Source organism: Heterodontus francisci, unplaced genomic scaffold (assembly GCF_036365525.1).
Source record: "Heterodontus francisci isolate sHetFra1 unplaced genomic scaffold, sHetFra1.hap1 HAP1_SCAFFOLD_879, whole genome shotgun sequence".
In the NCBI taxonomy this organism is placed as follows: domain Eukaryota; kingdom Metazoa; phylum Chordata; class Chondrichthyes; order Heterodontiformes; family Heterodontidae; genus Heterodontus; species Heterodontus francisci.
Genome location: NW_027141200.1, coordinates 75,111 through 99,769, shown reverse-complemented (window position 1 = coordinate 99,769; position 24,659 = coordinate 75,111). Strand labels below are relative to the sequence as shown.

Below are 24,659 nucleotides of genomic sequence, written 5' to 3'. Positions count from 1 at the left end.
ACACGTACGAAAGCAAAATACTGCAGATGCTGGAAATCTGAAATATAAGCAGAAAATGCTTGAAATAGTCAGCAGGTCTGGCAGCATCTGTGGAGAGAGAACAAAGTTAATGTGAGCTAACGAAACAGACATGAACTGTTCACTGTTTCTCTCTGCACAGATGCTGCCAGACCTACTGAGCATTTCCAGCATTTTCTGTTTTTATTACAGCAACACAGGTGTTGGGAGGCTCAGCCTGGCTACACAATGTTACAAGGACGCTGAGTAACACCATCGACAACGGGACAGAGAGAAAAACACACAGAAAACCAATAGACTGTGAGGAAGCAAAAGAGAGGGACAGAGAGAGAGACAACGAGACTGAGACGGAGAAACAAGGCATTTGTATGATTGTATTCTCCCTGTTGTCTAAAGGTATTTCGTGGTGTGTAAATATGTTTTCTGTTGTGTAAAGGTTTTCCCTGTTATTGTTTTATTTTCTGTTACTGACCGTCTCCTCACTGTGACCATTTGTCCTGGTTTTATTGTGGCCAACATCACCATCTGGTGGTGGAGAGGAGGCTCTGCAGGAAGGGGTTGACAAAGTGGGAGAGACTCGGCTGGTCCGTGTTTGCAGCTTGTGTTCGTGTGAGCACAAGTGATTTGTTACTGATTGATGTGTTCACGAGAAGGAAAAAGCTGATCACAATCGAGAGCATCTTGCAATTATTGGGAAACACTTGATGTTTTGAAAGTGAACTGTTTGTATTATTACCAAACATAAATAGCAGAGAATGGTTTCGATCCATCGACCTCTGGGTTATGGGCCCAGCACGCTTCCGCTGCGCCACTCTGCTAACTGCTGATTTAAATTTTAGCTGCCTGTTAGTGAAATATGTTCATTTCCCCAATGTTTTTATCAAAATAGGATTGTCGTCGGATTTCTCAAGAATCCCGGACTCAGCAACACACGTGCTGACGGACTCACCCTCACTGCACAATGTCACAAGGACACTGAGTAACAGCACTGACAATGAGGCAGGCAGAGAAAGACACACAGAAAACCAGGAAGATATTATCAGGACCCAGAAGGGAACAGACAGAGAAAGACACACAGAAAACCAGGAAGAGATTATCAGGACCCAGAAAGGAACAGACAGAGAAAGGTACTGAGCAAACCAGCAAGAGACAGCGAAAGACGGATGATTTATGTAATTGTGTTCTCTGTTGTGTAAAGATGTTCCCTGTGTTCTTTTAAAGATATTTCCTGCTGTGTAATATGTTCTCTGTTGTGTAACTATATTCGCTGTTGTGTGAAGATGTTCTCTGTTATTGTGTAAAATGGTTCCCTGTTGGGTAAAGATCTTCTCAGTTGTGTAAATATGATCCATCTTGTGTAAAAGTGTTCCCGGTTGTTTAAATATGTTCCCTGCTCTGTAATGTAGAGCTGAGTCTGCACTAATGGAATTGCTACAGTATCTTCCAGTCTGATACTGTATGAGGGCTGGAATGTGATCCAACGCACAGTCTATACAAATTGAATTGCTATTGTATCTTTTAGTTTCACAATCTGGGGGAGTTTTAAACTGAAATCTCAGTTTGTATCTCAGGTTATACTATCTTTCAGATTCTCTCAATCTGATATCACACTTGAGATTTAGACTTAAGAAAGGATGTACTGGCATTGGAGGAGTTCAAAAGCGATTCACTCAGCTGATTCCTGAGATGAAGGGGTTGACTTATGAAGAATGGCTAAACAGGTTATTTATTCGTGTTTAGAAGAATGAGGGGTGATCTTTTTGAAACGTACAAGATTCTGAGGGGGCTTAACAGGGTGAAGAAGGGTCTCTGACCTGAAACATTAACTCTGCTTCTCTCTTCACAGATGCTGCCAGACCTGCTGAGTATTTCCAGCATTTCTTGTTTTTATTAACAGGGAAGATGCTGAGAAAATGTTTCCACTCGTGGGGGAATCTCAAACTAGGCGACATAGTTACAGAATAAGGGGACACTCATTTAAAACTGAGATGCAAAGGAATTTCTTCTCTCAGAGGGTAAGGAATGTCTGGAATTCTCTACCCCAGACAGTATTGAAGGCTAAATCACTGAAAGTATTTAAAGAGGATGTAAATAGATTTTTGAAATATTGGAGAGTTGAGGGCTATGAAGAGCTGGCATGAAAGAGGAGTTGAGGTCTGGGGCAGATCAGCCATGATCTTACTGAATGGCGAGGCAGACTTGAGGGGCCGAATGGCCTACTCCTGCTCCTATTTCTTCTGTTCTTATGTTATGTTATATCTAATGTATATGTCAGGATGCACTAATGGGAATTCATACTGAAACTTATAAACTCATAATGTGTGTAAATATTGGGCTGATAATTAACTTGAATCTCAGAGTACATTATTGTGGTTAATTCTGTAAGTTTGAAAAGGGAACTCTGTGCCATAATGAAAACAAGAAATGCTGGAAATACTCAGCAGGTCAGGCAACATCTGTGCAGAGAGAAGCAAAGTTAACGTTTCAGGTCAGTGACCTTTCAGATGCTGCCAGACCTTTTGAAAGTCCATGTACACCACATCAACAGCATTGCCCTCATCAACCCTCTCTGTTACCTCATCAAAAAACTCCAGCAGGACAGTTAAACATGATTTTCCCTTAAGAAATCCATGCTGGCTTTCATGAATAAACCCACATTTGTCCATGGGACTATTAATTTTGTCCCAAATTATTCTTTCGAGCAGTTTTCCCACCTCCAAAATTGAACTGACTGGGGAGTGAAATGAGGTGAGTTGCTCTAACAGAGAGCCAGCACTGGTTCGACAAGGCGAATGGCCTCCTTCTGTGCTGTAACCATTCTATGATTGTATGATTCTCGCGACAACTGTTGGTGGAGAGGCAGTGATGCAGGAATGGGTTGACAGAAAGGGGAAAGTCTGGGCTGATGTGTGTTCGGGTTTGTGAATAAAGGTGATTTGGAAGCTGTGTTCCAAATTGAAGTGTTTACTGGAAGGAAGAAGTTGATGTAAATAAAGAGTAAAACGTGTTAAGATGAAGCGTGGTGTGATTGGGGATAGCAGTAAATATAGTGTTGGTGAATTATTTGTGTTAATAAACTTCCACTGCGCCCTCTGCTGCAGGCTGCTGTTTATATCCAGCTGTGTATTAGTGCTGTGTGTTAGCGAGATAAATGTTTGTTTCAATGCAGTTTATAAAACAATAGCATTGCACTCAAACAGTCCCAGACATAGCAACACACGTACGAAAGCAAAATACTGCAGATGCTGGAAATCTGAAATATAAGCAGAAAATGCTTGAAATAGTCAGCAGGTCTGGCAGCATCTGTGGAGAGAGAACAAAGTTAATGTGAGCTAACGAAACAGACATGAACTGTTCACTGTTTCTCTCTGCACAGATGCTGCCAGACCTACTGAGCATTTCCAGCATTTTCTGTTTTTATTACAGCAACACAGGTGTTGGGAGGCTCAGCCTGGCTACACAATGTTACAAGGACGCCGAGTAACACCATCGACAACGGGACAGAGAGAAAAACACATAGAAAACCAATAGACTGTGAGGAAGCAAAAGAGAGGGACAGAGAGAGAGACAACGAGACTGAGACGGAGAAACAAGGCATTTGTATGATTGTATTCTCCCTGTTGTCTAAAGGTATTTCGTGGTGTGTAAATATGTTTTCTGTTGTGTAAAGGTTTTCCCTGTTATTGTTTTATTTTCTGTTACTGACCGTCTCCTCACTGTGACCATTTGTCCTGGTTTTATTGTGGCCAACATCACCATCTGGTGGTGGAGAGGAGGCTCTGCAGGAAGGGGTTGACAAAGTGGGAGAGACTCGGCTGGTCCGTGTTTGCAGCTTGTGTTCGTGTGAGCAAAAGTGATTTGTTGCTGATTGATGTGTTCACTAGAAGGAAGAAGCTGATTGCAATCGAGTGCCTTTGGAAGCATCTTGTTATTATGGGTAAATACTTGATGTTTTGAAAGTGAACTGTTTGTGTTATTTGCCCAATGATTTTATAAAAATAGGATTGTAGTCGGATTTCTCAAGAATCCCGGACTCAGCAACACACGTGCTGACGGACTCACCCTCACTGCGCAATAACACAAGGACACGGAGTCACAGCACCGACAATGAGGCAGGCAGAGAAAGACACACAGAAAACCAAGAAGAGATTATCAGTACTCAGAAATGAACAGACAGAGAAAGGTACTGAGCAAACCAGCTGATCGCAATCGAGCGCATCTTCTAATTATAGGGAAGCACTTGATGTTTTGAAAGTGAACTGTTTGTGTTACTATCGAACATGAATAGCAGAGAATGGTTTCAATCCATCGACCTCTGGGTTATGGGCCCAGCACGCTTCCGCTGCGCCACTCTGCTAACTGCTGGCTTAAATTTTAGCTGCCTGTTAGTGAAATATGTTCATTTCCCCAATGTTTTTATAAAAATAGGATTGTCGTCTGAATGCTCAAGAATTCTGGCCTCAGCAACACACGTGCTGACGGACTCACCCTCACTGCACAATGACACAAGGACACGGAGTAACAGCACCGACAATGAGGCAGGCAGAGAAAGACACACAGAAAACCAGGAAGAGATTATCAGGACTCAGAAATGAACAGACAGAGAAAGGTACTGAGCAAACCAGCAAGAGACAGCGAGAGACTGATGAACACCACTTGGAGGGAGCACTGAGGGTGGCAAGGGCACAGAATGTAGTCTGGCTGGGGGATTTCAATGTCTATCACCATGGGTGGCTCGGTAGCACCACTACTGACCATGCTGGTCGAGTCCTAATGGACATAGCTGTTCGATTGGGTCTGCAGTAGGTGGTGAGGGAACTAACAAGAGGGAAAAACATACTTGACCTCATCCTCACCAATCTGCCTGCCGCAGATGCATCAGTCCATGACAGTATTGGTAGGAGTGACCACTGCACAGTCCTTGTGGAGATGATGTCCCGTCTTCACATTGAGGATACCCTCTATCGTGTTGTGTGCCACTACCACTGTGCTAAATGGGATATATTTTGAACAGAACTAGCAATGTATAACTGGGCATCCATGAGGTGCTGTGGACCATTAGCAGCAGCAGAATTGTAGTCAACCACATTCTATAACCTCATGGCCCGGCATATTCCCCCACTCTAACATTACCAACAAGCTGGGGGATCAACCCTAATTCAATGAAGAGTGCAGGAGGGCATGCCAGGAGCAGCACCAGGCATACCTTGAAATGAGGCGTCAGCCTGATGAAGCTACAGCCCAGGACTACTTTCATGCCAAATAGCAGAAGCAGCATGTAATAGACAGGGCGAAGTGATCCCACAACGAACGGATCAGATCTACACCCTGCCACATCCAATGATGAATGGTGGTGGACAATTAAACAACCAACAGGAGGAGGTGGCTCCACAAATATCCCCAACCCCAATGATGGGGGAGCCCAGCACATCAGTGCAAAAGATAAGGATGAAGAATTTGAAACAATCTGCAGCCAGAAGTGCCGGGTTGATGATCCATCTCGGCCTCCTTCTGAAGTCCCCAGCATCACAGATGCCAGTCTTCAGCCAATTCGATTCACTCAACGTGATATCAAGAAACGACTGAAGGCACTGGATACAGCAAAGGCTACGGGCCCTGACAATATTCCGGCAATAGTACTGAAGACATATGCTCCAGAACTTGCCGCGCCCCTAGCCAAGGTGTTCCAGTATAGGCACAATTCTGGCATCTACCCGGCAATGTGGAAGATTGCCCAGGTATGTCCTGTACACAAATAGCAGGACAATGCCAACCCAGCCAATTACTGCCTCATCAGTCTACTCTCAATCATCAGTATAGTGATGGAAGATGTCAACGACGGGGCACTTGCTTTGCAATAACCTGTTCAGTGACGCTCAGTTGGGTTCCGCCAGGGCCATTCAGCTCCTGACCTCATTACAGCCTTGGTTCGAACAAGGACAAAAGAGCTGAACTCAAGAGGTGAGGTGAGAGTGTCTGCCCTTGACATCAAGGTAGCATTTGACTGAGTATGGCATCAAGGAGCCAGAGCAAAACTGGAGTCAATGGGAATCAAGAGGAAAACTCTCCACTGGTTGGAATCGTACCTAGCACAAAGGAAAATGGTTGTGATTGTTGGAGGTCAATCATCTCAGCTCCAGGACATCACTGCTGGAGTTCCTCAGGGTAGTATCCTCGGCCCAACCTTCTTCACTACTTCATCAGTGACCTTCCTTCAATCATAAGGTCAGAAGTGGGGATGTTCACTGATGATTGCAAAATTTAGCACCATTCGCGACTCCTCAGATAGTGAAGCAGTCCATGTAGAAATGCAGCAAGACCTGGACAATATCCAGGCTTGGGCTGATAAGTGGCAAGTAACATTCGCGCCACACAAGTGCCAGGCAATGACCATCTCGAACAAGAGAGAATCTAACGATCTCCCATTGACATTCAACGGCATTACGATCGCTGAATCCCCCACTATCAACTTCCTGGGGGTTCCCATTGACCAGAAACTGAACTGGAGTAGCCTTATAAATAGTGTGACTACATGAGCTGGTCAGAGGATAGGAAGCATGCGGTGAGTAACTCACCTCCTGACTCCCCAAGCCTGTCTACCATTTACAAGGCACAAGTCTGGAGTGTGATGGAATACTATCCACTTGCCTGGATGGGTGCAGCTCCAACAACATTCAAGAAGCTCGACACCATCCAGGACAAAGCAACATGCTTGATTGGCACCCCATCCACAACATTCACTGCCTTCACCACTGACGTACAGTGGCAGCAGTGTGTACCATCTACAAGATGCACTGCAACAATGCACCAAGGCTACTCAGGCAGCACCTTCCAAACCTGCATCCTCTACTGCCTAGAAGGACAAGGGCAGCAGATGCATGGGAATACCACCACCTGAAAGTTCTCCTCCAAGCTACACATCATCCTGACTTGGAACTATATCGCCATTCCTTCACTGTCGCTGGGTAAAATTCCTGGAACTCCCTTCCTAATAGCACTGTGGGTGTACCTACCCCACATGGACTGCAGTGGTTCAGGAAGGAAGCTCACCACCACCTTCTCATGGGCAATTAGGGATGGACTATAAATGCTGGCCTGGCTGGCGACGTCCACATCCCATGAAACAATTAATTAAATACAATAACAGCTCATCTCAATTCCTAGTATTTCTAAATCCCACCAGTCCAACATAAGCTGAACAATTATTGCATGTTGTGATTGACGGTCTGGTCTGTAAACTGCACTGCATCACAGATTGCTGACATTTGCTAACTGGAAGAGAGAACTGCAAAATCGGGACAGTAGTTCACATAGTCTGTCAGTGTGAAAGAATCAGGCAATGTGAGGTAATAGAATTTGTCTGTAAATGTTACACTCATATTGCTTTATATTTTTATATTGAAAATAAAAGTAATCATTTCGTGAAAATAGTGACATGTTATCCAAACTTTGGTCGCCAGTTGTTTTCGTCTTGCACTCAGCAGGGCAATCCGCAAGAATACCAATTTAAGGGAAAACAACAACTTTCTTCTGTATGAGAAGAGAGTGCTGATTGGTTGGCAAGTGAACTCTGATTGGGCGACGCATTGCCATTCAGAATGCATCAGTTTATGGTAACTGACAGATAACTGCCCAGCTTTGTTTGAAATTTAAACCAGGCAGCCTGACTCTGATTGGTCAAGGCATTGCCCTGTGGAATGAGCCAGTGAATGGCTGTCACTTATTTTGTTTAGCTGAAACTGGCACAACATGTGTGCATATTCTTTCTGTCTGCAAAGAACAGGGCCCTGTGTATTAATATATGTAGCTTACAGTACACACCAATGCACCACACTGCGAGCCCTACTGACAGTCTTAAATCGGTTGTCAGTGTAATTCTTAGTACACTGAGAATTATTTAGCAAATGTTGCCCTATTGTGGAATCACATCTCATGTTGGATACTGTGTTTTGAGTTTTGCAAGCACGGGTTGGTTGGGTAGGGCCCATTGCGAACAGCGGAAGGGACATGTTATTTGATACAATCCGCCAGTTTTGGGATGTACGGTCTAGAAACCTAGCATCACACTGGTATTGAAATTCATATATCACGTTACTTATTTGTGTGATAGGCAGGACGTCTCTTTTGCTTGACAGCAGCATCCTGTTAGTGGCGAACACCACACTTGTTGCTCCTGCATAGTAACAGCAGGAAACAGCGAGCTTCACCTGTTACTCAAATATTGGGGATATATTACCTTTCCAGGGTAATTTGAGGGAGACTGGGCACTTTTCAGGGCTCAAAATGACGTCCTTCAGCCCGTTTATAGGTTTGTGTGATATACAGATAGAAATGATCTGATCAGTGTAACCATTGTAATGCAGGATGTCTTTGATTCGCCCTATTTCAGAATCAAGCTTGCATGGTGAGCAAATGGCTCAGCCCTATTTATGAGGTTTTCGATAAGACTCCGTGGTTACGGAGGGAGGGAGGTGGTTACGGAGGGAGGGAGGTGGTTACGGAGGGAGGGAGGGAGGTGATTACGGAGGGAGGGAGGTGGTTACGGAGGGAGGGAGGGAGGTGGTTACGGAGGGAGGGAGGTGGTTACGGAGGGAGGGAGGGAGGTAGTTACGGAGGGAGGAGGGAGGTTGGGACAGGTGAGAACACATAAGGATTTAGAAACAAGGATGAGTATTTTGAAATAAAAGCAAGAAATGCTGGAACCACTCAGCAGGTCTGAGGATTTTGAGGTTGAGTTGTTGCTGGACCAGGAGCCAATGTCGGTCAGTGATTGGTTGCCGAGAAGGCCAATCTTATAGCTCATGGAACTGTAAGAATCCCAACGCGTGCATTGACCTGGGAAGGTAGGTTTGCGGTAGACCGTGGTAGAAAACCCCTTAGCAGATTTCTCAACTAGTACATCAAGGAAAGGGAGCTCATTTGACAGCTCCATTCCAAAGGTGAATTTGAGTGTAGGATGGAGCCCATGAAGACGTGCAAGGAAATTATTTCATGCAGCTGCGGATTCAAATATAGCAAATGTATCATCTACATATTGGAAATATGCAAGAGGAAGGAGGTTAGGTGTCATTCCCTTAAAAACAGGTTTGTCATGGAATCCAACAAAGATGTTTGTGAGAGCTGGGCCTGGAGGGGATCCCATGGCAACACCAGCGATACATGGTGTCAATAAAACTGAACTCAACTGTGCAAGTTGCCGAGTTCATAAGTTCAATGAATACTGATTCACACAATGGTGGCGGGTCTAGATCACCATGATATAGCACTGCAGTGCAAATATCTATGGCTTCCTGAAGTGGTACATTGGTGAATAGGCTAGCAATGTCAAATGACACATGGACACGGCATTGCTATCGATATGCAAGTCCTGTATGGTCTTCACAAATGTGAAGGAATCCTTCACTGTGTATGTGGAGAACTTGCTCAAAAACTGGTTGTAACAATTTGCCCAACCATTTGGCAAATTCATTTCAGGATACTATTTACATTGCTTCAAATAAAGAAAACACAACGACACAAAGAATTGAGCACAACGCTGAAAGTTTCACAGCAAATAGTCAAGTGGGAAAAGGATGAAATACAGAAAGAAAAAGCCTAAAATACTGAAAACACTCAGCCAGTCCGGAAACAACTGTGGAGAAGAGAAGCTCGGGTTAATGGTCCAGTTCTGTGACCCTTCTATAGACCTGAAACATTGCTCCTACCTTCCTCTCTCCACAGATACTGCTGGAACTGCTGAGTGTTTCCAGAATCTTCTGTTATTATTCAGATTTCCAGTGTGTGCAGTATTTCTCTTTTTGAAAATAAAATATTCCCTGAGAGGAATGGAACTTTACATAAAAAATAGGAGTAGGCCATTCGGCCCATCGAAATAGCTCTGCCATTCAATAAGATCACAGCTGATCTCCTACATCAACTCCATCTTCCCACACTAGCACAGATCCCTTGATTCCCTTAGTATCCAAAAACCTATCGATCTCTCTCTTGGATATACCCAATGATTGAGCATCCACATCTCTCGAGTCACAGAGAGATACAGCACTGAAAATGGCCCTTCGGCCCACCGAGTCTATGCCAACCAACAACCACCCATTTATACTAATCCTACACTAATCCCATATTCCTACCACATCCTCACCGACGCTATATTTCCCTCCCACCTACCTATACTGGGGACAATTTATCATGGCCAATTTACCTACCAACAAGTCTTTTGGCTTGTGGGAGGAAACCAGAGCACCTGGAGAAAACCCACACAGACACAGGGAGAACCTGCAAACTCCACACAAGCAGTATCCAGAATTGAACCCGGGTTGCTGGAGCTGTGAGGCTGCGGTGCTCACCACTGCGCCACTGTGCCGCCCATAATGTGTGATCTCACCAAGGCTCTGTCTAATTGCAGTCAAACTTCTTTATTCTTATAAAAACTCTTCACAATGTTGAACACAACTATTAACTGCCATTCTGCTCTAAGAAGAAGGACCCCAGCTTCACACACCCCAGACCCCTATTCTTTCCACATTAGCTGAATTCCTGCATTTCTGATACCATTCCAGTAAATCTCCTCTGCACCCTCTCTAAGGCCTTGACATTCCTGCTAAAGTGTGGAGCATGGAATTAGACACAACGCTCTAACTGAGGCCTATAACCAGTGAGATTTATAAAGGTCCAGCGTAAATTCCTTGTCTGTGTCCCGTACTCCCATTTCTGGTTTCTGACTCAATGTCGGCTCTGAGCTGTTGAAACTGCCTGAATAAATATTTCCACCCAACAAAGCGCTCGGAATGTGAGAAGGGACAAAGTGAGTGACCAAGTACATCAACTCCAAATAAAACTCCACCATGTAGTGAAAACACTCGAAACACAACGGCTCTTTTAAGAGCCACCCACAATCTCTCTGAAAAAGCTGCACCAACATCTCTCTGGAATTGGTTTATTTCATTGGTTTTAATGCTCAGTAACTCTCTGGAACTTTCTCACTGTCTTTGTGTTTTCTGTTTCAATCTGGTATGGAGATTCTGGGAAGATGAGTTTCACTGCCTGGGAGGATCTTTGTGGTTTTCCTGCAGAAACACAAAACAAAGTCTCTTTTCAGAGTCAGCCACCGCCTCATAGGGACAGCAGTGACCTGGGAACGGGAGCTGGGGTGTGTTTTATGCCGGAAATAACAGTTAATGATTTATGTTGTGCTCTCGTTATATTCCAATCTCTGAATTGAGCCTTTCCACCTCACCAGGGTTATGGGGAGAGTTTTCATCGTTTCTTATCCAAACGTACAGACGATGTTATAAAGTTGCTGATTTACCCAGATGGCGGATTCTCCCCTCACAGTGAAAAGTAACATCGCACCTTCACATCTGCCCATTGTTTTATAATTGAATTATTAGTCAATTGGAATTATTTGTGATGTTATTTCCCCCGAGACGGTGTTTCCTGCAGTGAAACTGATCAGTTTCAGCTCAGTCATTCAGGGACCTGGAATTCCTGCAGTTTGAGCCCGTTGGAACCACAGCCCACTTCTGATCGGTCACCCTCTTCTCATAAAGTCAGTGACAGCCATTCGCCCCATTCAGTCCATGTCGGGTTTCCAATCTGTTCAGTCCCCGACTCGATCCCCAAAGCCCTGCATAATCCCTTTGGGTCAAAATGACCGTGGCAGGAATCGAAACTGCAATCTTCTGCTAACATCACAGAATATACCAAAGACAGACGCCTTATCCATTGGGCCACACGGCCATTAGCTCATCTGAGTGATTCAATTAGAGAACCTCGAAGCACAAAATACAAAAAATCATTGGTTGAACCTGTCAACCTGGCAGAATATTTGAATTTGTGAAAACCGCCAATTTCACTTTGGAAAAGAAGTGATCGACTGGAAAAGTACATAAAAATCTATTTTCCCGTAGCGGTTAAAATAAACTTTTAAAACACAATTTTGCTTTTACCGACTCAAATTGCTGCTGCTATTTTATGAACAGCTTTATTTTGCCAATTTTTGTCAACTTCTCATCCGTAACTGACAGTAAAAGATTCCGTTCAGCAATCTTTCACGCGACAAATAACTCAAACTCGGTGTGGAAGTAATAAATTACAGACTATTGGTAATTCCCCTTCACACAGGCTTCAGGGGAACAGTGAGAAGCCACTGAAATAGTTGCTTCATCCTTTTAAAAGGTTCCCATTCTGTCTTGGTATTGACATGTTGGAATCAGATTTGTATTTAACAAGATATTTCTGTGAAAACAAAATCCTCAACAGACCAGCTGGGAATCTGGGAATCACTGAAGTAAAATAAAAGGCTTTTGATTGAGAAGACGGGACCTTCTCACCAGCAGCCGGGTTACATTCCCCTCACATCCTTATACAGTGAGCAGCTCTTTCCCTCGAGAAATAGACAGCAGCAGTTGGAAGTTCAGTAAAAGGATCGGTTCATTGAGACAAGTTTCTGACTGACAGGTGGTGCTGAATATTAATACAAGAAGGTCCTGGAATGGGAAACAAGTGTCCAGAGTGGGGTCTGAATTCAGGACAGGGAAATGGCCAGCACTGACACAGATCATTTCATTATTACATTGATATCTGACTGTCGAAAAGGAGAAGCGAGTTAAACACATGATGGTGAAAGGAATGGAAGATGATGCTGGTTGTTCTAGATGAAGAGGGATAGACAGAGGTGTGGGTACAGCAGACTTCAGACAGTAATCAGCCCTTTCAGATACTGTGGGAGGATCTGAAAAGAGCCTTTGGGTATTTGATAAAATCCTGGCAGATTGACTTGGTTTTGGTGCCCGGAGCGCTGGTTTTCTTGGGCAGCAGCACGGCCTGGATATTCAGCAGCACCCCGCCCTCAGTGTCCTGGAATCAAAAGCAAGTGTCCAAAGTGGGACCTGAAATCAGGATAGGGAAAAAAGCTCTTTGTTTAAAAACCTTCAAATAGCTACCTTGTAATTGGTCAGGTTACTAATGTTTTAGTTAGTGTAATTTATGAATAATTACTAATTAGAAAGGGCTGTTTGGACAGAGTGTAAAGCTGTGAGTTGATGTGTGAGGGACTTCACTGACTCGGGGAAGGAGATGCTCTTTGGTCTCTCTTTTCTTTTCTGCCTTTTCAGCCTCCATGGTACAGGGGAAGAAGCTGATCGGTGAGTAACTGGTAAATTATTCTACTTATTACACTTATTACACGAGCAATAATGAGTTTGTAAAGCTAAGTAATGGCAGGGCAGCTCGAAAAGTAAAAGTTCGAAATTGGGGGAAGGCAAATTTTACAAAACTGAGAGGTGATTTGGTGGATGTGGACTGGATACAACTACTTGAAGGAAACCCAAAGATGTTTTATCAGTCCATTAAGAGCAAGAGGATAACTAAGGAAAGGGTACGGCCTATCAGAGATGTACAAGGGAACTTCTGTGTGGATCCAGAAGATGTGGGCGGGGTTCTTAATGAGTTTTTTGTCTCTGCCTTCACAAAGGAGAGGGATGATGCAGACATTGTTGTAAAAGAAGAGGAGTGTGAAATATTAGATACGATAAGCATAATGAGAGTGGAAGTACTAGAGGGTCTGACATCCTTGAAAATGAATAAATCACCAGGGCCAGATGGTTTGCATCTGAGATTGTTAAAGGAAGCCAGGGAGGAAATAATGGATGCGCTGAGGATCATCTTCAAATCCTCAGTGGATATGGGGGAGGTGCAGGAGGATTGGAGGTCTGCGAACGTTGTACTATTATTTTAAAAGGATGTGAGGGATAGGCCAAATAATTATAGACCGGTCAGTCTGACCTCGGTGGTGGGTAAATTATTAGAATCAATTCTGAGGGACAGGATAAACTGCCACTTAGAAAGGCAGATTAATCAGGGATAGTCAGCATGGATTTGTAAAGGGAAGGTCATGTCTCACTAACTTGACTGAGTTTTTTGAGGAAGTAACAAGGAACATTGATGAGGATAGTGCAGTGGATGTGGTTTACACGGATTTTAGTAAGGCATTTGATAAGGTCCCACTGGTCAGTAAAATGAAAGCCCATGGGATACAGGGGAATGTGGCAGGTTGGATCCAAAATTCACTCAGTGGCAGGAAACAAAGGATAGTTATCGACGGATGTTTTTGCGAATGGAAAGCGGTTTTCAGTGGCATTCCACAGGGCTCTGTGTTGGGTCTCTTGCTGTTTGTGGTATATATTAATGATTTGGAATTAAATGTGGGAGCTATGATTGGGAAATTTGCTGATGACACAAAAATTGGCCGTGTAATTGATAGTGAGGAGGATAGCTGTAGACTTCAGAATGATATGAATGGATTAGTTGAGTGGGTGGAAAAATGGCAAATGGAATTCAATCTGGAGAAGTGTGAGGGAATGCATTTGGGGAGGGCAAACAAAGCAAGGGAATACTCAATAAACGGGAAGATATTGAGAGGGGTAGAAGAAGTGAGAGACTTTGGAGTGCATGTCCACAGGTCCCTGAAAGTGACAGGAAAGGTAGATAGAGTGGTGAAGAAGGCATATGGAATGCTTTCCTTTCTTGGTCGACAAAAGCAGGGATGTAATGCGAGAACTGTTTAAAACGGTGGTTTGGCCACAGCTGGAGTATTGCGTACAGTTCTGGTCATCACATTACAGAAAGGACATAATTGCTGTGGAGAGAGTACAGAGGAGATTTACAAGAATGATACTGTGGGTGGCTCTGAAAAGAACCTTTGGGTATTTGATAAAATCCTGGCAGATTGCCTTGGTTTTGGTGCCCGGAGCGCTGGTTTTCTTGGGCAGCAGAATGGCCTAGCTATTAGGCAGCACCCAGCCCTGAGTGATGGTCACCCCTCCCAGCAGCTTGGTGAGCTCCTCGACATTCTGGACAGCCAGCTGCAGGTGTCTGGGGATGATGCGGGTCTTCTTGTTGTCCCGGGCCGCGTTACCAGCCAACTCGAGGATTTCAGCGGTCAGATACTCGAGCACAGCAGCCAGATAGACCGGGGCTCCGGCACCCACACGCTCAGCATAGTTGCCCTTTCTCAGGAGCCTGTGAACATGGCCCACCGGGAACTGCAGTCCAGCCCGGGAGGAGCGAGACTTGGCCTTGGACCGATCTTTCCCGCCGGTCTTTCCTCTTCCAGACTTTTCTTTTCCAAAAATAGACTTGAGGACATTCCGTGCAGACCACTGCCTGATGGATTGGTGGTCAAAGGTGTTTTTCCACACAAACAGTTCCACGAAGGCACAGTCCAACTGGATGGAGCGTTCCGTGGCAATGTGACCAGATCCATCCTTCGCAACACCGGGGTCAGATAGAACCTCAGCACGTAGTGACACTTGGTGTTTGCATACTGGGGCTCTACGCACAGCTTGATGCAGCCACATACTAAGGCGGCCATCAGGTTGAGGGCGACGTTGAGTATATTTTTTCGCCTTTATCCAGAGGTTTGAACATCGTGTCCCTCCAGACCCGGTCCATTTTGCATCTTCAGATAAAGCGGGAAATGGCTGGGTGATCGCCACAGCACAGGAGTGGGGTATGGGCCAGACCTGTGCCTCTTACAGCAACAACGTGAGCACCTTGCACCTGATGACCAGGTTCTTACCCATAATAGAGAGTGATCGCTGCTCCCACTTGCTCAGTTTATGTTATACCCTGGCTACTCGCTCCTCCCAGGTTTTGGTGCACCTCCCGGCCCTTAAAAACCATATCCCCAGCACCTTCAGGTAGTCTGACCTGACAGTGAAGGGGACAAAGGATGGGTCAGCCCAGTTTCCAAGGAACATGCCCTCGCTCTTGCCATGGTTAACATTGGCTCCCGAATCCAGTTCGAACTGGTCGCAGATGCTCATCAGTCTGTGAATGGACAGCGGATCCGATCAGAATACTGCAACATCATCCATGTACAGGGAGGCTTTGACCTGAGTGACTCCACTGCCTGGGATTGTCACCCCTCTTATGCTCGCATCCTTCCAAATAGACTCAGCAAAGGGTTCGATACAGCAAACACACAAGGCAGGGGAAAGAGGACAGCCCTGTCTGACTCCAGATTTGATTGGAAACTTTCTGATTCCCACCCAATCTTTTGGACTGTACTACTGATGTTTGTGTAGAGCAGTTTGATCCAATTGCAGATTCCCTCCCCAAACCCCATTTTGGAGAGCATATCCATCATGTATGTGTGCGATATGCTGTCAAAAGCCTTCTCCTGGTCCAGGCTGATGAGGCAGGTGTCCACCTTCCTGACCCATACATAGGTGATCGTATCCCTGAGTAGCATGACACTATCAGAGATCTTCCTGCTGGGTACAGTACAGGTCTGGTCAGGGTGAATCACCAACTCCAGAGCAGAGTTGACTCGACTGGCGATGACTTTCGACAGAACCTTGTAGTCTACATTAAGCAGTGAGATGGGCCGCCAATTTCTGATTTCTGCCCTCTCACCCTCCTGCTTGTAGATGAGGGTGATGATGCCTTTCCTCATGGATTCTGACATGCTGCCGGCCAGGAGCGTACTCTCGTACACTTCCAGCAGGTCTGGGCTGACCCAGTACCACAGGGCCGAATACAACTCAACTGGTAAGCCGTCGCTTCCGGGAGTTTTCTTCATCTCAAAAGACTTGATGGCCTTTGTCAGCTTGTCCAGAGTTAGCGGTTTGTCCAGATTCTCCTGCATGCTGTCATCTAAGACCTCTGTGATAGATGACAGGAAGGACTGGGAGGACGTGCTGTCCATAGACTTCACGTCTTACAGCCCAGCATTCAAGGATTTGCTAATCCTTAGGATGTCGGACTGCGAATTTGTGACCGAGCCATCCTCTTCCTTCAAGCTGCTGATCACAGAGCTCTCTCTGTGTACCTTTTGGAAGAAGAAACGCGAGCACGTCTCATCCTGCTCAATGGAGCAGACTCTGGATCGGAGGATGATCTTGGAGGCGTCCGTGGCAAAGAGCGAGGCCTGCTGGCTCTTCACCTCTTGGAAGTCCTCCTTGACCTCAACCCCCATCGACTGCAGCCAGAGCAGATTTTGCATTCTTTTCTGCAGTGCGGACATTTCCCTCTGTCTCTCTCACCCTCTGAACACCTTTGGAGATAAAGAACCTCTTGATGTTCTCCTTGATCACTTCCCACCAGTTCACCGGATACTCAAAGAGGGTCTCACTGTTCTCCAACTTTTTTAATCTCTTTTGAGTTCCTCAATGTTCTCTGGGGTTAGCAGTGTAGCATTGAGCTTCCATGTCCCCCTGCCAACCCGCTGGTCATCCTGTAAGTGACAGTCAACCAGTAAGAGGCAGTGGTCGGAGAAGAACACCGGCTTGACGTCGGTGGATCTGACCGTGAAAGCAGGGGACACATACAGGAAGTCAATCCTGGAACGGGCAGACCCGTCCGATCTTGACCAGGTGTATCTACGCTGCTCTCTGTCTGCAGGTTTGCTGAAGACATTGTGCAGTTTGGCATTTTATACTGTTTCCTTTAAGAATCTGGGCGGAGCGTCCAGTTTTCTGTCGTCACTGCCAGATCGTCCAGCTGCATCAATGATGCAGTTGAAGTCACCTCCAAGAATGATCGGCCTGGATGTCGCCAGCAGCAGTGTGAGTTGCTGGAGGATGGTCAGCCACTCGCTGTATTGGACCGGGGCATATACGTTGCTTAACTGGAGCGGAGCATTGTTGTACATTACATCTGCTACGAGAAGGCGACCGCCCACCAGCATCTTAACTTCAGAGATGGTTAAGTTGCCTTCCCGCAGCAGAATCCCCAGGCCGGAGGAACAGGAACCATTTCCTCTGGACCAGATCGATGACCCATGGGATCACCATCGTGACCATTGCCTGGAAGTGCTGCGGTGCAGGATTCCACACTCCTGACGAAACAGTACGCCAGCTTTGACCTTTGCGAAGTCATCCAAGGTTGAAACACATCACGTGGTGGATTTAACACAATGCATGTTAATCGAAGCAATCTTTATATCCACTATAAAGTTGGGTGTTGCTTCCCACACCAGGTGTCCTTGCTAGTCCCGGTCCTTGAGTATGTTCCTGCATACCCATAGTGTACGCAAGCTGTTTCACATTCGTTGAGCCCAGAAACCCCTCATGGTTATTCATGAGGGTTTTGTTCCACTGGGGTGACATCGGCGGGTGGGGGGTCGGGTCTTGTCGGCAGCAAGGCTTGGGTTGTCCTCTATTGTTGGTGTCTTTCCCCTCGGTCCCTCCTCGAAGACATCACTGTTCCTGACTTCCCGGAGCTGGAGCTGGAGTGCGCAGGACACTTCGCTGCTCTCGGTCTCCCGGAGCTGGGGTGCACTGAGCATCTCCTTGGGTTCCATGCTTTTGGTTTGGGGTGCGCTGGGCGTGTCACATCTTCCAGTGCCCCGGAGCTGGTGGGCTTTATCTTCCAGCTCCTTTGAGTTCTGCTGCTTCTTTTGGAGGTGCCATCGTTCCGGCCCTTCCTCGTCCAGTGAGGAGGAGCTGCTGTAGTCTGTCTCAGACGGTAGCCTCCTCTTGCCACTGGTTTGGGTGGTGACCTGTTCTCTTTTTGGAGGTTTTTTCTTTGTGGTCTTCCTTTGTACCACCTGCCACTGACCTGTTTGTCCATCTGCTACCTCCTCCTCCATTAATTCTGTCTGTGGAGGAGGAGTTTCCAGGCACGGAGTAGGTGTTGGGTCACTGGTTGCAGCTGCCTCCCCTTTCTTCTCTTTCTCAGATAGACTTTCATCGCTGTGGGGAGGATTGCTTGTTTCCCTCCCAGCACCAGACATGTTCACCGTTCCTTAACCCGGTCTTTCCTTGATCCTTGCTGCCTGAGCATAACTGAGGCAGCGTTTGGGCAGGTTTTGTAGAGGCGGCCTGCCCCACCTCACATGTTGCAGTACTTACAATGATTACAGTCCTTGGTCTGATGGCCTTCCTTCTTGCAGTTCTTGCAGACGACTGTGCTGCAGTTAGCTGCCACGTGACCAGATTTGCCGCAGGTACGACAAACTCTGGGCTGCTCCGCATAGACCATGAAGCCTCGACTTCCCCCGAAAGCGAAGCTGGAGGGAGGATGGATGATGGCTCCGTTGGCATCGACCTTCAAGGTCACCTTGACCTGCCGCTAGCTGGTCCAAATCCAAATGGGTCCTTGACATCAGTGCTGCCGCCGGCCACCTCAACATACCTGGTGAGGAAGGTGAGTACATCCACGACAGGAACATGGGGGTTGTAGAGGTGGCTTCTCACCACCCGGTCACGTGGCGATGGCAGTGTGAAGAGCGGCTCCACTGTGAGGATTGACAGCGGCGCCTGGTTTCCCTTCTCCTTGAACACCTTCAGGAACTTGATGCATCCGCCATGTTCTTGGACGTCACGTCAAAATATCCACTGCTGGGGAAGTCCTGCAGGCAGAAGATGTTTACAGCTTGGAATCCACAGCAATCAATAAGGATTTTCTTCATGAAGAAGATACGATCAACCAGTGCGTCTCCATCATTATCCTTCACTACCACCCGAACGATGTTACACACTCCCTGGCCTGAAGTTACAGAATAGGTTACAGCCATTTTACTCAAAAACTTACCTGAGACAGGATCATGGTCTCTCCCCTGCTCCTCTTCCAGACATTTCCACAATCTTACAAATACTTTCACAAAGAGTGAGGAATTCCTCCCGCACTTCCCTGCTTTACCTTCTGGAGGAATGCAGTCCGGCTACTTCTGATTGGTTACTGTCTGCTGAGTCTCATTGGCTGGTTCATGTCACCAATCAGGTAGCTGCTATTTCGCCGATCATCAAAGGGCAATGAGAAAATGGGGCGGAGATTGACAGTGGCAAATTGTCAGAGCTGAAATCCATTCACAAATTTGAAAAGCCCGCAAAAATATTTGTGAAACAAGGAACAGCTGAAATATAATAAATAATATGGTCTAAAGAGTAAAATGTATTTCACTCTCTCCTTATATTGTGTTTCTCCTCATTGTCCGTCACAGATACCAGACTTACTTTCCTTCCGGGGGCGGAGCGGAGAGGAGTGGACCTGTGGGGAGAACGCCAAGAGCAGAACCAATAAATTGAGCCCTAGGATCGCGGCCCAGTCACTCACCTTCCGGGAGAGGACTGGACCTGTGGGGAGAACACCGAGAGTGGAGCCGATAAATTGAGCCCGAGGATCGTGGCCCAGTCACTCACCTTCCGGGAGTGGAGCGGACCTGTGCGGAGAACACCGAGAGTGGAGCCGATAAATTGAGCCTGAGGATCGCGGCCTAGTCACTCACCTTCCAGGTGAGAAGCGGAGAGCAGTCCAGGCACGCCGGAGTTTGAAAACAAAGGAGCTGTGATGTCACAGGAAGGCTGCAAGGTGATTGGTTGGTGAGTATCTGCTGTCAGGGAGTTACTCTAAATAGCTGGGTAAGTAACTAAAAGTAAAGGGAAAGGTCTACAGTTTTTTCAATAAAGGAGGTCGTGTTTTTTGGGGGAGAATCAAGGTCCCTAGTGTAAATAATTTAATTTTTGGGTAATTTAAGGGGATAAATTAAGGGTAAGTTATGGCAGGGCAGCTCATCAATGTGGAGTGATCCTCCTGTGCAATGTGGGAAGTCAGGGACACTTCAAGTATCCAGGACGAACACGTGTGCAGGAAGTGTCTCCAGCTGCAGCGACTCGAAATCCACGTTTCGGATCTGGAGCGGCGGCTGGAGATACTGTGGAGCATCCGCGAGGCTGAGATCATCATGGATAGCACGTATAGGGAGGTGGTCACATCGCAGGTAAAGACTGCTCAGGTAGAAAGGGAATGGGTCACCACCAGGCAGAGTAGAAGAACTAGGCAGGTAGTGAAGGAGTCCCCTGGATCCATCTACCTTTCTAACAGATTTTCCACTTTGAATACTATTGGGGGAGATAGCTTCTCAGGGGAATGCAGCAAGAACCAAGTCTGTGGCACCACAGGTTGATCAGCTGCACAGGAGGGGAGGAAAAGGAGTAGAAGAGCTGTGATAGGGGATTCTATCGTAAGAGGTACAGATAGGCATTTCTGTGGCTGCATACGTGACTCCAGGATGGTATGTTGCCTCCCTGGTGCATGGGTCAAGGATGTCACAGAGTGGCTGCAGGACAAGGGGGAGGGTGAACAGTCAGAGGTCATGGTACACATTGGCACCAATGACATAGGTAGAAAGAGGGATGAGGTCCTGCAACCAGAATTTAGGGAGCTAGATAGCAGATTAAAAAGCAGGACCTCAAAGGTTGTAATCTCTGGATTACTCCCAATGCCACATGCTAATGAGTATAGGAATAAGAGGGTAGAGCAGATGAATGCATGGCTGAGGATATGGTGCAGGAGGGAGGGCCTTAATTTCCTCGACCACTGGGTCTGTTTCTGGCAAAGGTGGGACCTATACAAGTTGGACGGGTTGCACCTGAACTGGAACGGGACCAACATACTTGCTGGGAGGTTTGCTAGTGCTGTTTTGGGGGGTAGGGGGGGTTGAAACTAATTTGGCAGGGGGGTCGGATACAGAGTGGAGGTACAGTAGGGGGTTAAACACAGTCAAATTTAAAAGAGAAACTGAGTCAGTCTGGAAGGCAGAGCAAATATAGACCTGTTACGGCACAAGTGAAAAATGCAAGGCTGGATTGCATCTATTTTAATGCAAGGAGTCTTACTAATAAGGCAGATGAATTGAGGGTGATGATTAGCGCATGGGATTATGATCTTATTCCTATCACAGAGACATGGTTGAGGGAGGAGCTGGACTGGCAGCTCAGTATTCCAGGGTACAGAATCTACAGGCAAGACAGGTGAGGGAGTAAAAGAGGAGGTGGCATTGCACTGTTGATCAAGGAGTCAATTACTGCAGTAAGGAAGGATGATATCTTAGAAATTCCTCAAATGAGGCCATATGGGTAGAACTTAAAAACAAAAAGGGGACAATCACTTGGCTCGGAGTGTACTCCAGGCCTCTAAACAGACAGGAAGAGATAGAGGAGAAAATATGTAGGCAAATCTCAGAGAGGTGGAAGAATCTTCTTCTTCTTTGGCCTCCTTGTCTCGAGAGACAATGGGTAAGCACCTGGAGGTGGTCAGTGGTTTGTGAAGCAGCACCTGGAGTGGCTATAAAGGCCAATTCTAGAGTGATAGACTCTTCCACAGGTGCTGCAGATAAAATTGGTTGTCAGGGCTGTTACACAGTTGGCTCTCCCCTTGCGCTTCTGTCTTTTTTCCTGCCAACTGCGAAGTCTCTTCGACTCGCCACATTTCAGCCCCACCTTTATGGCTGCCCGCCAGCTCTGGCGATCACTGGCAACTGACTCCCACGACTTGTGATCAATGTCACAGGACTTCATATCGCGTTTGCGGACGTCTTTTAAGCGGAGACATGGACAGCTGGTGGGTCTGATACCAGTGATGAGCTCGCTGTACAATGTGTCCTTGGGGATCCTGCCATCTTCCATGTGGCTCACATGGCCAAGCCATCTCAACTGCCACTGGCTCACTAGGGTGTATATGCTGGGGATGTGTTGGAGATACGGTCCTGCCACCTGATGCCAAGGATTCTCCGGAGGCTGCGAAGATGGAATGAATTGAGACTTCGCTCTTGGCTGACATACGTTGTCCAGGCCTCGCTGCCATAGAGCAAGATACTGAGGACACAGGCTTGATACATTCGGACTTTTGTGTTCCGTGTCAGTGCGCCATTTTCCCACACTCTCTTGGCCAGTCTGGACATAGCAGTGGAAGCCTTTCCCATGCACTTGTTGATTTCTGCATCGAGAGACAGGTTACTAGTGATAGTTGAGCCTAGGTAGGTGAACTCTTGAACCACTTCCAGAGCGTGGTCGCCGATATTTATGGATGGAGCATTTCTGACGTCCTGCCCATGATGTTCTTTTTCGTGAGGCTGATGGTTGGGCCATATTCGTTGCAGGCAGCCGCAAACCTGTCGATGAGACTCTGCAGCCACTCTTCAGTGTGAGATATTAATGCAGCATCGTCAGCAAAGAGGAGTTCCCTGATGAGGACTTTCCGTACTTAGGTCTTCGCTCTTAGACGGGCAACCTGCCACTTGATCTTGTGTGGAGGAAAATTCCTTCTTCTGAAGGGTTGAACTCATGTGAGAGCAGCAGGGAGAAGAAGATCCCAAACAATGTAGGTGCGAGAACACAGCCCTGTTTCATGCCACTCAGGATAGGAAAGGGGTCTGATAAGGTGCCGTTATGCTAAATTGTGCCTTTCATACTGTTATGGAATGAGGTGATGATACTTAGAAGCTTTGGTGGACATCCAATCTTTTCTAGTAGTCTGAAGAGATCACGTCTGCTGACGAGGTCAAAGGCTTTGGTGAGATCTATGAAAGCAACGGAGAGGGGCATCTGTTGTTCACGGCATTTCTCCTGTAGCTGGTGAAAGGAGAACAGCATGTCAATGTTGGATCTCTCTGCTCGAAAGCTACACTGTGCCTCAGGGTAGACACGCTCAGCCAGCTTCTGGAGCCCGTTTAAAGCGACTCGAGTGAAGACTTTCCCCACTATCCTGAACAGGGAGATTCCACGGTAATTGTTGCAGTCACCACGGTCACCCTTGTTCTTATAGAGGGTGATGATATTGCCATCGCGCATGTCCTGTGGTACTGCTCCCTCGTCCCAGCACAGGCAAAGCAGTTCGTAGAGTGCTGGAAGTATAGCAGGCTTGGTACTCTTGATTATTTCAGGGTAATGCTGTGCTTCCCAGGTGCTTTTCTGCTGGCTAGAGAATGAATGGCATCACTGAGTTCCGATTTTGTTGGCTGTACGTCCAGCTCATCCATGACTGGCAGAGACTGGACTGCATTGAGTGCATACCACACACTGCACACCACACACATCCTTGTCCACTCAACACAGTATTAGACTGGCAGTAAAGTAAGCTTGTCTGCAGCTTGCTGTGAAATGGCATGAGACTGACATCTCTTGGTGTGAAATAGAACTGCAAGAGGGAAATTGATTGATAATAAAAAGCTCGGTGGGAATGTAAGCTGTGAGGGGTTTACAAAGGGCCGGATTTGATTTGGTTCACTCCCCGCGAGATTCCGGCCCTGCTCCAATTCTGGTCTTTTGAGCATCGCTGATTTTTATCGCTCCACCGCTGGCAGCTGTGCCATCAGCTGTCCAGGCCCGAAGCCTGAGATTTCCCTCCCTGAACTCTCCGCCTCTCGACCTCGCTTCCCTCCTTTAAAACACTCATGGAAGCCTACTTCTGTGACCAAGCTTTTGGCCATCTGCTCTAATACGGTCTTGTGTGGCTTGGGGTCCAATTTAGCTTTCCGACACTCCTGTGAAGTGCCATGGGACGCTGTATTACGTTAAAGGTGCTCTATAAATTTACACACAAGCTGTTGTTGTTTTTGGTCTGGAATGTATTGCCTGAGAGAATGGTGGAAGGAGACTCAATCGTAAGGTTGAAAAGGGAATTTTGATAAATAGTTGAAAGGAAATGAAAGAGCTGCCACAGGCACGATGGGCCGCCCTGGTTGTAGATGTCGTCGTCATCCTTCCTTCTATGTGAGATGATGGACTTGCAGCAAATCCATTGGTGATGGGATAGTTTCCCATGGTGCACTTTGTCCGATAGCTGAAGAGGTCAATCTGTGAGAGGCAGGTTCTTCCACAAGTGCCACATATGAGGTGGGATTATCAGGTGTCGCTGTT

General features: G+C 46.6%; 1 non-coding gene across 1 annotated transcript; it reads right to left on the bottom strand.

The window, feature by feature from the left end:
* Positions 1 to 764: 764 nt before the first annotated feature.
* On the bottom strand, positions 765 to 836 carry trnam-cau (transfer RNA methionine (anticodon CAU)). The gene has a single exon. It is a non-coding gene; the product is annotated as a tRNA-Met (tRNA).
* Between the last annotated feature and the right edge of the window lie 23,823 nt (positions 837 to 24,659).